The 15,434-nt window shown below is 39.0% G+C and overlaps 1 long non-coding RNA gene and 1 pseudogene across 2 annotated transcripts in view; both read right to left on the minus strand.

Moving 5' to 3' along the window:
* Positions 1-10,079, minus strand: part of LOC149098943 (uncharacterized) — a 12,624-nt pseudogene extending 2,545 nt beyond the window's left edge. Inside the window, exons 1-8 of the transcript XR_016203667.1 lie at positions 9,555-10,079; positions 6,372-6,644; positions 4,540-4,914; positions 2,839-2,987; positions 2,304-2,466; positions 1,581-1,663; positions 855-1,080; positions 1-97 (exon numbers count right to left, since the gene is read on the minus strand). The exon at positions 1-97 is cut by the window's left edge and continues 24 nt beyond it. The product of XR_016203667.1 is annotated as an uncharacterized LOC149098943 (transcript). The remainder of the gene's footprint in view (positions 98-854; positions 1,081-1,580; positions 1,664-2,303; positions 2,467-2,838; positions 2,988-4,539; positions 4,915-6,371; positions 6,645-9,554) is intronic.
* A 3,877-nt stretch (positions 10,080-13,956) lies between these two features.
* LOC149098944 (uncharacterized) lies at positions 13,957-14,982 on the minus strand. The gene is made up of 2 exons (XR_016204004.1): positions 14,346-14,982; positions 13,957-14,313 (listed from the first exon to the last, which is right to left on the minus strand). It is a non-coding gene; the product is annotated as an uncharacterized LOC149098944 (long non-coding RNA).
* Positions 14,983-15,434: the final 452 nt, after the last annotated feature.

A 15,434-nucleotide genomic window follows, 5' to 3' on the forward strand; every position in this document is an offset into this window, starting at 1 on the left:
ATTACTAGAACTACGCCCATTGCTGCTCCCGCCACGCTCATCAACACAGTTTTTGTGACACTGTTCTTTGAATTTGTGGGACCTGAGGATGAGTTACCTAAAGGAAGTAACAACAAGCATATAGGAGATACACGATACTATGCCATATCATATGCAATACCAGGCTTAACAAATCGACGTCAGTTTTTCATGCGTCTGTCCTGTTATTGATCATGAATTTCGTCATAACATTGTCAAAGTAGCTGTGGATCCATGAGGCAATAGCCGAGTGGATCCGCAGTCAATCAGCGAGCCGAATCGGTCCCGTCCAAATTTTACTTTCTTCGACATCCCCTCATGCGCTCCTTTACATCGAAAGATTCTCCGACCAATGCAAGTCCAAACATCTTATAACTAAAGCACTTTGAACGTACTTGAAGATTACTGTACGTTTACTTTGGTTTTTGGTTTTAAATATAATGGGACAAAACAGACTTCGTCCGATTCTCGAAATCGTCATAAAAAGCTTGCTGTTGACCATCCCTGAAATGAAATCAACACGTGAGAAGAGTATAGAGCACTCAACAGCAAGCTCTCGTTCCTCAAAAAATAAACTGTTTTCTCTCCTACAATGAACGTCTGTAGACTGTGACCACAGTTGTAAGCTCTAGGGGTTTCATGAACGTTTTCAGCAGAAGGACAATTGGTTTTCACAGGCGGGCAAAACTCTTTGAACTGAACTTTTTTTATAGGAAAATCTTTCTTCCAGATGTTCAAACCTGGCAGACAAAATTAGCCTCACGGCCCGTCAATATCCCTGGCGCGTCATCCTTAATGAAACCCCTGAAGCTCCGACAGAAAGTGTCTGTACGCACCTTTAAGAATGCTAGGAGTGAGGCACATGTTGCTGATAGAGCTACACAATCCTGGTTCATTACACAGTTTCATCCATACATGGCAAGAGTCAGACAGTTTCACGGCAGTTATGACTGCACTGCGAGCAGACGTGTCATTCACTGTTACATTTCCCGAGCCTTGTGAACAGCGGTACAAAATCAGTGTGCTCTTCATGGGTCCACTGAAATATTCAGCGTGAGGAGTCTATGATGAAAGAGAAAAATGTGACCGGTATATAATCAGTATCTTGTGTACTGTTAAAAAACTGAAGCATTCGATAATGTATTCCCAGATCTTTGATTGGCTCAGCATGCAGCCATTGGATATCAGCCATTATAGCCACGCCCTACACCAAGGCCAGTGGAGGGTGCGGTGGCCTTGTGGTTAGAAACTTAGTGTGCTTGTGCCCGAATTAAGAGGTCCATGTTCGAGCTCTGGCCGGGGACATTGCATTGCGTTCTTGAGCAAGACAGTTTACTCTGACAGTGTCTCTCTCCACCCAGGTGTATCAATGAGTACCACCAAATTGTTGGGATAACCTGGCAGAATTTTGTGATGGACGAGTATCTCACCCAGGAAAGCGAGGGTGGGGAGGGAGAGTAGGAATACTCTTAGCCACTTTATGCTACAGTCACTGTCACTTGAGTCAGCTAGATTTCATTAATAAGTACCGGCTTTACTTGTCATTGACAAAGATCACATACCCTCCAGGTGATCATCAATCCACGACCACTGCTAACATTAATCCAGTGACTACAGTTCGTAATTAGTGGAGGATCCCTTGGTGCTAGAAAAAATAATCAACAAACGAATTACCTGTGAAACTATCTGTGAAATTCATCCTACACTGTAGGTCACGCTTAGCACTGAGATTGTAGGGCGTGGCCCATACAGTACAGTGCACACACCACTTCTCACGAATGTTTCTCAGAAAAGGTGAGACTAATAAAAGATCTTGATGTGATTACATAAACTCAACTGTCAGCTGACATTTCTTTGTTTTTCTCAACAGAATGCAACAAATAGAGATGGCAGACCTACGCACTTTTCACGAAATTTCCACTACGTGTACACATCGTGTTCCATTAAGAGCTGGCCAAATGCAGGCTAATCACAGTGCTATTCAAGCTTACAGTACCCAAATTCACAGTTAGACAATTGGAAGCCATGTCCACTGACTTGATATCCTGAAATATTGAGTAACTGGCCTGAATTTGGCCAAATTTTGTTTCAGTTGATTCCACACCAAAAATACAAGGCTAGACCATAACATTATCAAGAACCTCGTGAAATAAAGAGATAGGGTCTCATTTGCAAACTCAAGTTAACTTCACAGTACAATCAAATACTCCAATCTAACATCACCAAAGGAGATTTTCAATTATTTGGAACCTCATGCTCACAATTTTTAGTACAGTGTAGCTTACCTGAGACATCTGTTCTCAGTGTACGTTGTGTCGCCTCACTGTAGATACCATATGTGTTTGTGTTTTTCTCTGCATACCGTACCAGTAAGTAGAAATGGTAGCGGGAGAATCCAACCAGGTCATGTATTAGGGCATTAGTTTCTGGCGCTCTCCTAGTCAAGCTCTACAACAGCACCAAAGTAGTCACAGACATAAAAATAACACTTTATTAAGATGTTTAAGTCACTAATAACTTAAACAGTCATGTACGGCTAGGAAATCAATTGGGTTGTCTTATCTGTTGATTTATTATTAGACTAAGTAAATAACTTCATAGTGACTGACTGAGGCAAATTATTAAATGGTGCATGCATTCGTAATTAATGTAATAAGCGAATAATCATGTAACAAAAAAAAAATTAGCAAATGATTTCATGGATTTAGATGGATCAAATTACCCAGCACTCCCCCAGTAAATAGTGCACACTATAAACATTGTATTGTGTGAAACAAATTCCAAGCTGTAAGTACATATATCTACTAATAAAGTTTTTACCTTATTGTGGTTATCACCATCTTTATGGTACAGAATAGTATACTCCACCTCTATGAGTCAGCCTCGTCTGGCATCTTCCCATGAGACTTTCACAGTACCAGGTGGTGTCACTTCTTTGGCAGCAAGAAAAACTGTAGGTTGTGGAGTTGCTAAGTGAGAAAAAATAGTCTGAATATTAAGAGTTGGTTTAATTTAATTTCTTTTTGAGTCATCATTTCACAGAACACAGCAGACAGTATTATATTCATGCACCTGCAATGTGTGCAAAGGGCTGCTGTGCAAAGGGCTACTGTACACGGGGACTCCATTCAGGGCTAAGCACCAGGAAAATTGACCGGCTGTGAGGATGATTTTTCCCACCTAGTTTGACCATCTAGAAGAAAGTTTTCTTATAAAGAAGTTCACTTCAAAACCTTAATGACACCCCTGTAAACACAAGTTACTTAAGGTGATTCCCTAGTAAAAGAACCCGCCATAGATTTCTGATGAAACTTGGTATGCTGTTGTTACAGGACAAAAAGATATTAAAAATGTAGTAAAAAGAGGGGGTCACCGTGCTTGTTTTCATGCCACAATGCTCACAAATACGGTTATTTAGGTGACTTTTGGTAGTTTCCGTGCCCAACAAATAAGCTTGATTGTTTTTCAATGCAGCGTGTTATATCACACAGAGTTTGACTTTCTTTGATTGTTTATTCATCTATGTCCCAGAAATACCCTGCAATTTTTTATCTTTTAAACGAAACCTAATTTGGGCATGCGCTGTTGAGCTATGTGCGAGCGCTGACGCGAAAATCATGTGCAGTACGGATGCGCAATACAATACTAAGGAATCACCTCAATCACCCTTGACAAGCACTGCACCCTCTACATGCATTGACCTACGATTGTAAAACTCATTCTTATCACATGGTGATTGCATGCTTGGATTAATCAGAGGCAAAAACGTTTGCCTCGAGATCATGGTATACTATGAATGAGATCCATCAAGTATTTTTCCATTCTGACACTCTGTATATATGTTCACTGGGAGCAAGGTCAGTAAATGTGATCTTATGAAATCACAATATACAAATTGTTTTTTGTGAGTTCATAAGTTCACAGGAAAGCCAAGATAATCTCCCCCACCATTTGGAAACTCACATGACAGGGCTAGGAATGAAAGTCCCGAGAACTCCAGCTCACCTTCGGACAAGCAGCCCTGCATAAGTCTTAATTTACTTTTTTTTACTTACACCTGTAGTTGGCAGCTGACTTACCTGGGCAAATAAAAAGTTACCTGCCCAACAGGTAAGTCAGAGACTGACTTACATATTAAACTGGTTTTAAGTAACACATCTCTAATAGCTGAGTGTTGGAACGTGCCTGAAAGTTCAGTGGGAGCCAGGTTAACTGTGCGAGGTAGCCATGACAATATTGTGAGCAACTTACAATATTACCTAGCACAGTCCCACTGTGCCTAATTTATGCTTACCTAGAGGGAAAGCAGGGATGGGTGGAGCAAAATACTTTACCAAGACCGTAAGCAAAGAGCGACCAGCACAAGCAAAATGACCTCATAGGGAGAGCTGTAAACTGAGCCCTGTAAAAGTCCTGAGTTCACCCCACATTAGTGAAGGAGACAGCTGGCCAGCATTGTCTTGAGTTTAACCTAGTCTAAATTGAGCCTCATTTAATAGCCTGTCACTGATAGACACTTACTATAAACTATGCTGTTCAGGACATTGTAGGTGAATTCAACTGGACTACTCATTCTTGACCCAAGAACATTGCTGGCTTCAACAAAGGCAATATAGGGTACTGGAATAAAGGTGTGTGGATAAAATTGATAAAGAACCGGCCGGATTTTACACACGAATCGACCTGACTCTGATCCCTGTTGGGGATGTATGCCTTCACAGAGCGCTACAGAATCCTTCAAGGTACAGTTACGAAGTGGAGTGGATGCATTCTTGCATCTTGCTTTGACAGCATAACTAAGCTGTAATCCACCCTGGTACCAGGGAGCTTTCCAGTGAACGTAAGTTTTCACCTCAACATTGTTGATCCATACATCTTGGGGTGGACCAGGAAGATCTACATGTAAGACAACACCAAATATATTATTTCAATATTTCATTCACTTTACAAATTGGTCGAGATATTTAAACATTAGTTAATACATGTATCAGTGCACAGAGTTAAAGCTACCAGCCAGCAGAGCCACTGGTGAGTTAATGACACCAGGTGAAAGAATTTAACTTATTGCCAGCTGAGATTTTACAAGAAACATTTAATAGTTAAAGTGCCTATGAAGTAAAAAATAGTTGCTGCTGATTTGAAAGGCTTTTGGAATATCTTTTTTCGTTTTAGAGATATTCACGTTTTTGTATTATAAGTGATGATGTCATAGGTGGTTCCACTAAAACAGTTCAACACTCAATCAAGAATATCTCTATAAATATTACAGCAGTGTTCTTTAAACTTGGCACCAGAAATGTACATCATGAAAGAAACAAAATGACACCCGTCGTGCTGTCGTAATGACAACAGGTATGCCGCTGGTCCTGTTTTAATTAAAACTAACATTACCAGATTTTATCTTAAACAAGGATCATCCACTCCCAACAATCGAACGGGGAGAGTTAAGACAATATGGGAATCATGTGTGTTCTGAGCAAGACCCTCTGTCCCTTTTCAAAGGGTTGCAAATTGGCATATTTGGTTTTTCAGAGAAAGAGACTGGAGCCAAAAGTGTTGCCATGGCAACAACACAGAAGGTGTCATTCTGTCTCTTTTGTGATGCACATTTGTGGTGCCAAGTTTGAAGAACACTGCTCCAATATTTCTAGAGACATTCTTGATTCTGTGTTTTACTGTTCAAGTGGAACCACCTATGACGTCATCACTTTCTTCATTTGCATAATACAAAAATGTAAATATCTCTAGAACGAAAAAAGATATTCCAAAAAGGGAAATGCCTTACTTCTTTACTTTGAAAAGCCTTTCAAAAAAGCAGCAATTATTTTTTACTTCATAGGCACTTTAACACTGACTTGGGTAATTTTGAAGGTGCAGAGCTCAAAAAAATTGCAGTTCAACCCCAATTTGTTTAAAAAAAATTAAAATAAGCCTTCTTTTGTTCATATATAAATGCTTTTTTCCCTCTCTTTTTCGCGTCTCTAAGTATACTATCGCTTTTCAAGTCTTACTTATATTAAAAGTCTGGCTTGAGTGTTCATTTCAAAAATAATAAAAATTGTATTATATAAAAAACATTTATTAAGAAAAAAGAGTAAAATTGCCACTGCAATTTATCCACACTTAACTAACAATGACACCACTTCTCCATTCTCTCATGAGTCTATTAAGGCCACAAACATAAACTAAAGTGAACATATGTAGGAATATACATGTATACTCAAATGTACACGTGCAGTATCATCCAAGTTATGAAACAAAGGCAAACACCCTACTCAACTATTCAAAGTACAGACTGCTGCTAGCAACATGTATAATAAATGACAGCAAACACTGCACTGATCTGAACTTACCGCCTACTCTCACGGTGACAGACGCCAGTTGAACTCTGTAGCTGGTATTTTCTCTACACACATAAGTTCCATTGTCACTCCAACTGACATTATTGATCAGTAGCTGGATTGTTTTATTGTCCAGGAACCTGGAGAGTTTAGTCAACCTTTGGGTGCCATGATACCACGAAAACTCAACTTTAGATGAATTCACAACTCTGACAACAATACAGTTTAGTCGAAGTTTCTCACCAACTCTGATTGTCACATCATTTGGCGTGTAAAAATACATTCCTAAATGTTAATTGAAGGAAATAACTGATGAGTACTATATATATGTATGATCGGTCAAATTTGTAGTAGCCTAACAGTGTGCCCTTGTTAACAAAATGACAGCCATTTCTTGGCGTGTCTATGAAGAGAAATTAGATAAAGTTTTGAACAGCTAGTAGATTATACTAAAACAATTAGATTAGGGGCCTACTAGAAACCGAAAAACTGTGCAAAAAATCGCCAAAAACTGCAAAACCGCAAGAAATTTCGTCCAAAACCAAAATAAAAGCCCTCCCTAACAATGCTTTGGCAGGTTTCAAAATTTCTCTTTCTGTTATTTAATTTTTATACGTCTAAACTTGGTTTACTTTCGTATTCCCTCATTAGTGCAGAACATATCACAGTATAAAAAGCTCGTTTTTTTGTGTAAATTGGCCCCACAGACCTATAGTAATGTAAAACTACAGTAGAAGCAAATTGCACGATAAAATGATTTTAGGTGATTTTTGTTTAAAAGAAACACCGCAATTCTAAAGTCACTTTTTGATTGCCATTGTCAGAATTTTCATTTGTGTGGGCAGAATGGCAGCCCCATTTTACAACCAAACTACTTTATTTAACAACCAAATAGTCTCTCCTTTGCCTTTATTCCAGGTGAACAGGGCAAGTGAGCATAATTTTATTGCTGCGACAAAACAGGGAGAAACTCGCAATTTAGGTATAGAAACACGATGGTTTAAAGTCTAAGGTCAAAGTCTACAAAAAATTATCCCAGTCGCATGATATTTGAGAAATAGTCTTTTGCTTTGATGTTATCTTTAGTTTTTCATAGTTTGCTTGGCAGCCGTTTACAACCCAAAAAAACGCTGTTAAAGAGACTAGGCGAGCCATGCATTCCTCTAACTGTAAGTAGTCCCTTGGAATTACAGTTTTAGCGTGACTGCGAGGTGTAACGTCCTTGGCAAAACCAGAAAAACTGTAAAATGCATTGGGCAGAAAAATCCGAAAATCCGCCATCATTGTTGACACTGAATTGAAAACCAAAGACTAAATTGGAGAAAACCTGCAAACCGCACAAGACACCAAAACCGAAATGGTCATGCAATATAAGTGTTTTGTAGTCGTCCATTCAAATTTTATTTTTGGTCACTTATGAGTTGTTAAGTAAATATTTATTCTATAGATAATAATATACATGAAAAAATTACTCGATTCTGATTGGCTGAGAGCAGTGCATTTCAAGTGTAACACCAGTGCAAAAAGTGTAACACTGGTGCAAAAACTGTAACACTAGAAGTGCAAATTACACAGCATAATTCTGAGTTAGATTGGCTGAAAGACAAAAGGAAATTTTCTAAGCCAATGATATCACATAAGATGATGAAAATTGTGTGCAGAAACTTTGAAAAAAGTTTTCTCAAATGAGAAAAAGTGGCTTCAAGAAAGATCTTCTGGCACTTCCTCCACGCAAATTTTATCGTGTTTATATTATTAATAAGTAATCATGCGGTTTTTCTTGTTCAATTTGGAATTAATTTGAGCTTGTGAGTTTTTCAAAAAGCTGAAATTGCACTCGCCAAAGCGGCTCGTGCAATTTCAGCTTTTTGAAAAACTCACTCGTTCAAATGAATTCCAAATTGAACTCAAAACCATAGGATTACCTAAAGTAATGTTGGCTGCTTATCATGAAAATCCCAAATACTGTGCTCTTGACCTTCTCTGTTGTCACTGAAACATTCTATGCGGTCACCCCAAAATGCACACCATGCAGACTGCAGACTGCAGACCACAGACTGTGCAGACTGTGCAGACCGTACAGACCATGCAGACTGTGCAGACTGCGTACTTTTTTTTTTCTGCATATTCTTGTTTTTGCATTTACTTTTGACTCGCATATTTTCTGGTTCTGTTCAATTATGTACCGGAGTGTTTGTTATCCGCACACCACGCAAACTTGGTGGTATGTGACTGTTGATGCGTTATAGACTTTGCAAGGGAAACTCGCTTTAGTTCTAAATAAGCTATATTACACTGTAAAATGTAGAAATAAACTTCACTTATATTATAATGTCACACGTAACATGTGCATTTTCTACTCTTGGTGTGCAAAATATAATTCCAAATGGCTGTTGGAGTGTGACTGCGATCATGCCAAAAAAGACTAGCGCATGGAAAGATCACAGAAAACCGAATAGCATTTGAAATTCTCAGTGCAGTATGGTTGCCATGATTTTAGTATATTTAGGACCAGTAAAGGGAATTTCCCATAGAAGGTCTATTAAATGCGTGAATCAACAATCAGATGTTGAGTTTGTGCCGCTTGTGGGTAAATAACAAACATTAGGACATATTGAACACTATTTTTTCACTAGAAGCGAAAAAAGTGAGCCAAGTGTTAGAAAAAAAGTACTCAGTCTGCACAGTCTGCACGGTCTGCACGGTCTGCAGTCTGCATGGTCTGATTTTGGGGTGACCGCATTCTAGGGGCCCGTTCAAATGTACATCATTCCATTGATATTAGAGGTATATAGCATTCTACATGCAGTTTGTACTTCACTCTACATGTTCATTTAAAAGCTTTGAATCGAAGTAATAATCTTATATTAATAATAATAATTCACCCAAAAACACAGGTTCAACGGAAATTAAACACTAAGACATGTGAATTCAGAAATAACAATTGCGATAATTAATTACCACACTGAAATACATTGTGTAACGAAAACGACCTCGGAATATGATTGATATCGAGCTTAAGCTTAAAAGACTGTACCACTAGTCAAAGCAACATCGCTTAATATATACATATTACAATTATTAATAAATTAGCCTCGAGTGAAATTAAAATACACATGGAATTGATCGAGAAAAATCGTAAAGAACTAACAAGTCAGATATCACCAAGCCATTTCATTCATAATTAAGCCACACCTGACGAGAAGTTGTTTTCGTGTTTTCTAATGCCCACTTCCTCAAAGCCAGGAACATGTTGAGTCTTGCAAATTATGAAACAATGGAAGAAAATGCACGACGAAAACAGATGCACAACTCGGAGAACAATCCAAGATTGCAGCCGTTTACGAGCCATATTCCATGTTCAAACAGCAAATAATATCTTTGCACAGCTGCAATATTTCCTGGAACAGGCAGTTGCTATAGTTGACTGAGCAATTTGCATCTGATCTCGTGAACACGCAATGGTTCATTCGTTCCACAGATTGATAAATCACCGTCCAAAGTTTACATAAACTTGACATTTTGCTCCAAAATAGCCCATCTTGAGCGTCCTCAGCACACCACCGCTTTCGTTCTATTTCAACGCACAAAAATGTCGATTTCCACCATCGAAACTTTCAGTTTCTAGAATTGTTTACATTACTTTATGCAAATATTCCACGTGGAGAAAATGTTTACTCGGGCCGCCATTTTGAATCTTACGCGGCGGGGAACTGGTATTACTCTCGGTCTTAAAAATTCCTGGGAAGACTGGGATTTAGTTGTCTCGAGCGCTGGAAAATGACGTCATGAAAGCTTTTATGGCGTAACAATGAAGCTTGCTTGACGCAATTTTGACTAAAATACAACTCCAGGTAAGCATAGATAATGCACACCATGATTTCTTTTTTTTAATTTTTAACACGGGGTCATAGTAGACTACGACCATTGGCCATCGTTTCTCGCGCTTTGGAAGCTAGAGTCGAACCTCCTTTAGGAGAAGGCCACTTTTTCTTTCCTCTAGTTTTAACGTCTCTACACAACAGCAATGGCCACTTAAGCGCTTTCCAACTGCCACAACCTACACAACTTTCAGAATCTCTCGACAACGGCTAGTTTATCAATGACTGATCAACGTTGAATTCAAACACCTACTTTTCATTGTGGAAGGTCACGACACTCGATACGTTCCGCGCGTCTCTGGTCTCTGTTGCTGTTTGTTGTTGTTGTTTTATTGATATATTTTGATTGCGTTGCGTATTTATTTGCTACAAGCTGACCATTGTTTACACCGCCAAATAAGACTAAAGAAACATTTACTGCAGACAAGAAATTAAACCTGCATTTTTAAAACCTCGTTTGTTTTAGGTTAAAGCACACGACGTGTTGTCGCTTTGAGAGCTACCGTGTGCTAATTAAAAGGATGAATAGCTATGTAAATACATGCAGAAAAATAGACATCTAACATCATCATCATCATCATCGTCATCATCGTCATCATCACAACAAGGTGTTATAACACCAATAGTGCGACAGACATCTAACTGAAGCATGAGTAATAATGATTGCGCGTTTAACCAATTGTCTACTAATTCTCTCTTTGTTCCCAGAGGATTCCTAGGGAAATGAGAGGAGGGTAGAAAGAAAAGAAGGGCGTTTTTGTTTGTTTGTTTGTTTTTTTTCTTCACGTAGTATCAGCCTTGCAGTCTATTGTTTGTCTTCGTGTTTTCTTCCTTTCTCTCCAGACTTCAAACTTCTAGCCTATAGGATCGAGGCAGTACGGGAGAGGCTTCTGTTGAGGACAGAAACTTATCCTGATGTTTAATCGACTAATTTAGATCAGAAATGCAATACAGTGGAACCTCGATTTAACGAAACACTATATAACAAAGCCTTCGATATAACGAACGATATTCTTCGCCCCAGTATTAGTGAAATATACGGAAAAGAAGCTCGATACAACCACACCTCGTTGTATCGTACATATTTTGCCAGACCCTTGGCCCTTTGTTAAATCGAGGTTCCACTGTACCCTTCTTGTTTTAGTTGGACTGTGGCGATGGATGACGTGTCGCCTTTTAAGGGTGCTGCTGAACGTTCATTTCGCCACGAAGAGGAGGGAGAGAATGAGGAGGTGGAGCACTCCATCGCAGATGATTTTGGCAGTTACGGTTGTTTCATGCAGCCTTTTGACTCTCCTTTGACGAGAGAGATGAGCAAACAAAGGGGTTGGAAATGGAGTGTTTCGATGAAATAGACAAGAACTACTTCGATCATACCGACTTAAAAACGCTGCATCCCTCTCTACACCCTTGGAATGAATTGAATAAACAGTATTACTGATCGAGAACATAAGCATTACCAGAAGAGATGTTAACCAAAGAACGAGTATCATTTATTCAGTTGCTGTCCATGTTATACCTAAATGACAGATTTCCTTACCCTTTCATTCGCCTCAACTTGTGAAATCTTTATTCTTTATGTACCTTAAGTCTGAAAAAGGTACCTCTTTCGGGCGGCGCCTCCCCGTAATGGCTTTTATAGGAAGCACCCTATCCCCCCCCCCCCGGAACACCGGACGAACGCTGTACTATTGTTTACAGAAGACTTGTGTTGCATCGAGCTCAACTGTGTTTTACCAAGTCTGGTCACCACTCTGAATGGATATAGTTTAGGGATGTTATAGCATAACATCACTGACGGGTCACTAAGGACTGAGATATGAATTGAATCTTAGCCCCTGTCCAGACTCGGTTTTCGGTTTAAGGTGGCCGAACACAATTTTCGCGCGCGCAAGTATTGCAAAAACAATTATGGCGTCGATACAGCAATCATTTTAATTCAATCACCGCGCAATAAATTCTATATTTCTTCACAATCAAAGGCCTGTTTACAAGGATGGAGGATTACCCGGCCCTGGTAAGCTGGTTAACCCTAGCTGGAGGGCAAAAGATTGCCCGGGTTTACAAGCGAAATTTCACAGGACAACTTAATGCGCGGTTACACTCAAAGGGACTGGAAACAATTAGAAAGTTAACCCGGGTAGGCGGGTTAATCCTACCTGGAGCGTTTACAAGAGAAAAAGTTTATTAGCCTGCCGGGGTAACCGTAGCACGCAGATAGGGTAACCCGCCTACCCGGGTAACCCTAGCTGCCTTGTAAACACGACGAAGAAAACAAAGAGGAAATGGTGAGTGCTAAGGTAACCCGCTTGCTAGGGCAACCTTCTCTCCTTGTAAACAGGCCCTAAATTAAACACAGCGTCCTGATGGTTATGGTGGTATTAATTAAACCACTATATAACCTACTAGATTACAAATTTCATTTCTATCGTAATAATACACAACCCGGAGCTGTTTTGCGATAAAATCCTGATCGTTAAACATGTTAGTAAAACCAGACTTTAAGAGGACTCCGTGACATGATGACGAATATCCTGTGATTTGAAGATAACCAACACTTTTAAAAGGAAATAAAACAACAGTACTTCGTCGTTCATGCTAGATGTAGCCTGCAAAAAGGCTCCCGGCGAGGACGGAAAAGAAATTCGGTGAGGAAAGCCGGAGTGGAAGAGCGCGGAACTGAAGAATTCGGACAGCGAAGCGATCGGGTCGCTTCGTTCGGGCTCGCCGGGAGGCTGTTCGCAGGCTATGCTAAATATAATGGTGCTAAGTGAAGTACATCTTCAAAGAAAACAGGAAAAAGTCCCGTGAGGGGAGTGGGGCGTTCAAAATGAAAAAGTCGGGGATGCTCGTCGGAAATTATGAATTAAACCCCTAAAGAAAGGAAAAACTAATAGAAAACGGTAATCGGGTAATGGATGATAATGTTGTAATAATAATTATAAATGTTAAACGGCAGTTTGTGGATTCAGTGAAAAAAAAAGTGTCTGTGACGTGATCATGATGACGGTGATAAATAGAAATGACAGCTGAAATTTGTCGAGCCAAGTTTCTTGGTGTCATTGATAAATCTATACAGCGAAAAAAAACAAAGAAAGAAAGAAAGAAAGAAAGAAACAGCTAAAAGACGCGAAATTGTGCTGACGCAAAATGTCGTGCAGCGGTATCAGAGATCTACTTTGAACATGATAGCAATGTTTGGCACTCACGTGAAACGTGTTTGTTTAGTTTTTGTTTGACGGCGGCTGACGTTTTTTTGTCTGCCATTCAGTCCGTGATTCTGTTGGCAAGTCTATTTCTTGTGGAGTCTCCCACTGGAGTTGGCAGAGACGTCATGATACATCCTTACAAATCTGACAGCAAAAAAAAAAACAGTTCAATGTGTCGATCACTGAATTTCTTATGGATCAGTTGTAGCGCTTGCGACTCGGCAATTTCTTCTTTATTCTCTTTTCACCATCATATCATTACATTATATCTTGATTAAATTAGATCACATAATAGCCAATCACAACAACCGACTTACAGTCTGCAAAGGAGAGAGGAAGCCTCTCATTATAGAGACACTTTTCCGCATACACGTATTTGTTTATCGTATTTTTATTGTGTTGACATTTTTTTCTGATTTAGTGTTGCAGCTCTCTCTTGCAACCTTGTAAACTTCATTTATTGATTGATTGATTGATTTATTATTTAATGCTTATTTATTTATTGCCTTTTTATCTTTTGCTTATTTATTGATTGTTTATTCATTTATTTATTCATTTATTTATCTATTTATTTCTCCTCCTTATTCGATGCTCAGAAGAGATAGTCCTTCGGCCGGTCAGATTAAAATAAGATCTCTGTGATCTAAGCGATCATGCAATTTTTTTTTTGTTTTTTTGTTTTTTTGTTTTTTTATTTCAACGATCTCCATGACTGTTGCCAGTAAGTAATTAGGAAAACGAGAACAGTGGAACCTCGATTTAACGAACCTCTATTTAACGAAGTCCTCGATATAACGAACGATATTCTACGTCCCGGCCAAAGTTACAGTAAAATGTATGGAATAGAACCTCGATATAACGAACCTCGATATAACGAATTCTTCGATATAACGAACATAATCCGGAAGCCCAAACGTAAAATCTACCTCGATATAACGAATTACAATGTCAACACGCGACAGAAGATAAACGTTGAACAGATCAACAGTCAACAAATCCGTGTAATCCTTATGGTAAAGAGACAGCAGTCTTTCAGTCAACGGCTTATTATATGTCATAGACATTAGCACTATAGTATTTCGACATCAATTAACTTCTGCTCTATCTTCTTTGAAATCCGGAAATGTTGGGTAGTGCAATATAACAACACTAAAGCCCGTTTCCTTGTTTACATAGACAATTTTCTGTATAACCTCTACGTTGCAACATTTTTAAATCGCTACTCTGAAAGTGTCGTTTTTTGTGAACAGAAGCTGTGCGTCTGCTCAAAAGTGAAAATAATTGATACTGAAAGCCACCATGCTTAATAAATGGCATCTCAAAACGCGGCACTTCTGGATGACGAAAATTGCTTTGAATTGCGTGACAGAAGTCACCTGTGTTACAAATCAATCATTAACTATGACCTCGATATAACGAACATTTTGATGGTTTCCCCTCAAATTCGTTATATCGAGGTTTTCGATATAACGAACCCTCGATTTAACGAACAAATTTGGCCGGTCCCCAGCGACTTCGTTAAATCGAGGTTCCACTGAAGTACATGACTTGACTTCAAGATCAATTAGCTACCTGTGGAGATAAACTGAGATAGATGAGTATAAAAATAGTCAAGATACGACATCGGAGTGACTAAACAAAGTTACAACTTAACTCGGTATTTTCGAAGCTTATTCAACAACGTGATAAAACACGTTGCATTGTCAAAGTTTAAGGTGGCTCGTACCAGTTTTCAGGTTCTCGACGGCTCATAACTTTGTAAGAATAGAACAAAAAGGCAGACCAGGGCCACTGTAATATTTTTGTAGGTTTGGATTATATAATTTATACTTGACCTAAAACAGCGGTTATTTTGTCGTCAGCAGTTACTATGGCAACATTCCAAATTGATTTTCCAGACCTTATTTTTCCGCTTATGTCACTAATAACTAAAAAATTAACCCGGTTACCTCGTTTTTTTTTTTTTAATCAATAGCTTTTGGCAG

Source organism: Orbicella faveolata, unplaced genomic scaffold (assembly GCF_042242905.1).
Source record: "Orbicella faveolata isolate gen_17 unplaced genomic scaffold, um_ofav_v1 contig_46, whole genome shotgun sequence".
Lineage (NCBI taxonomy): Eukaryota > Metazoa > Cnidaria > Anthozoa > Scleractinia > Merulinidae > Orbicella > Orbicella faveolata.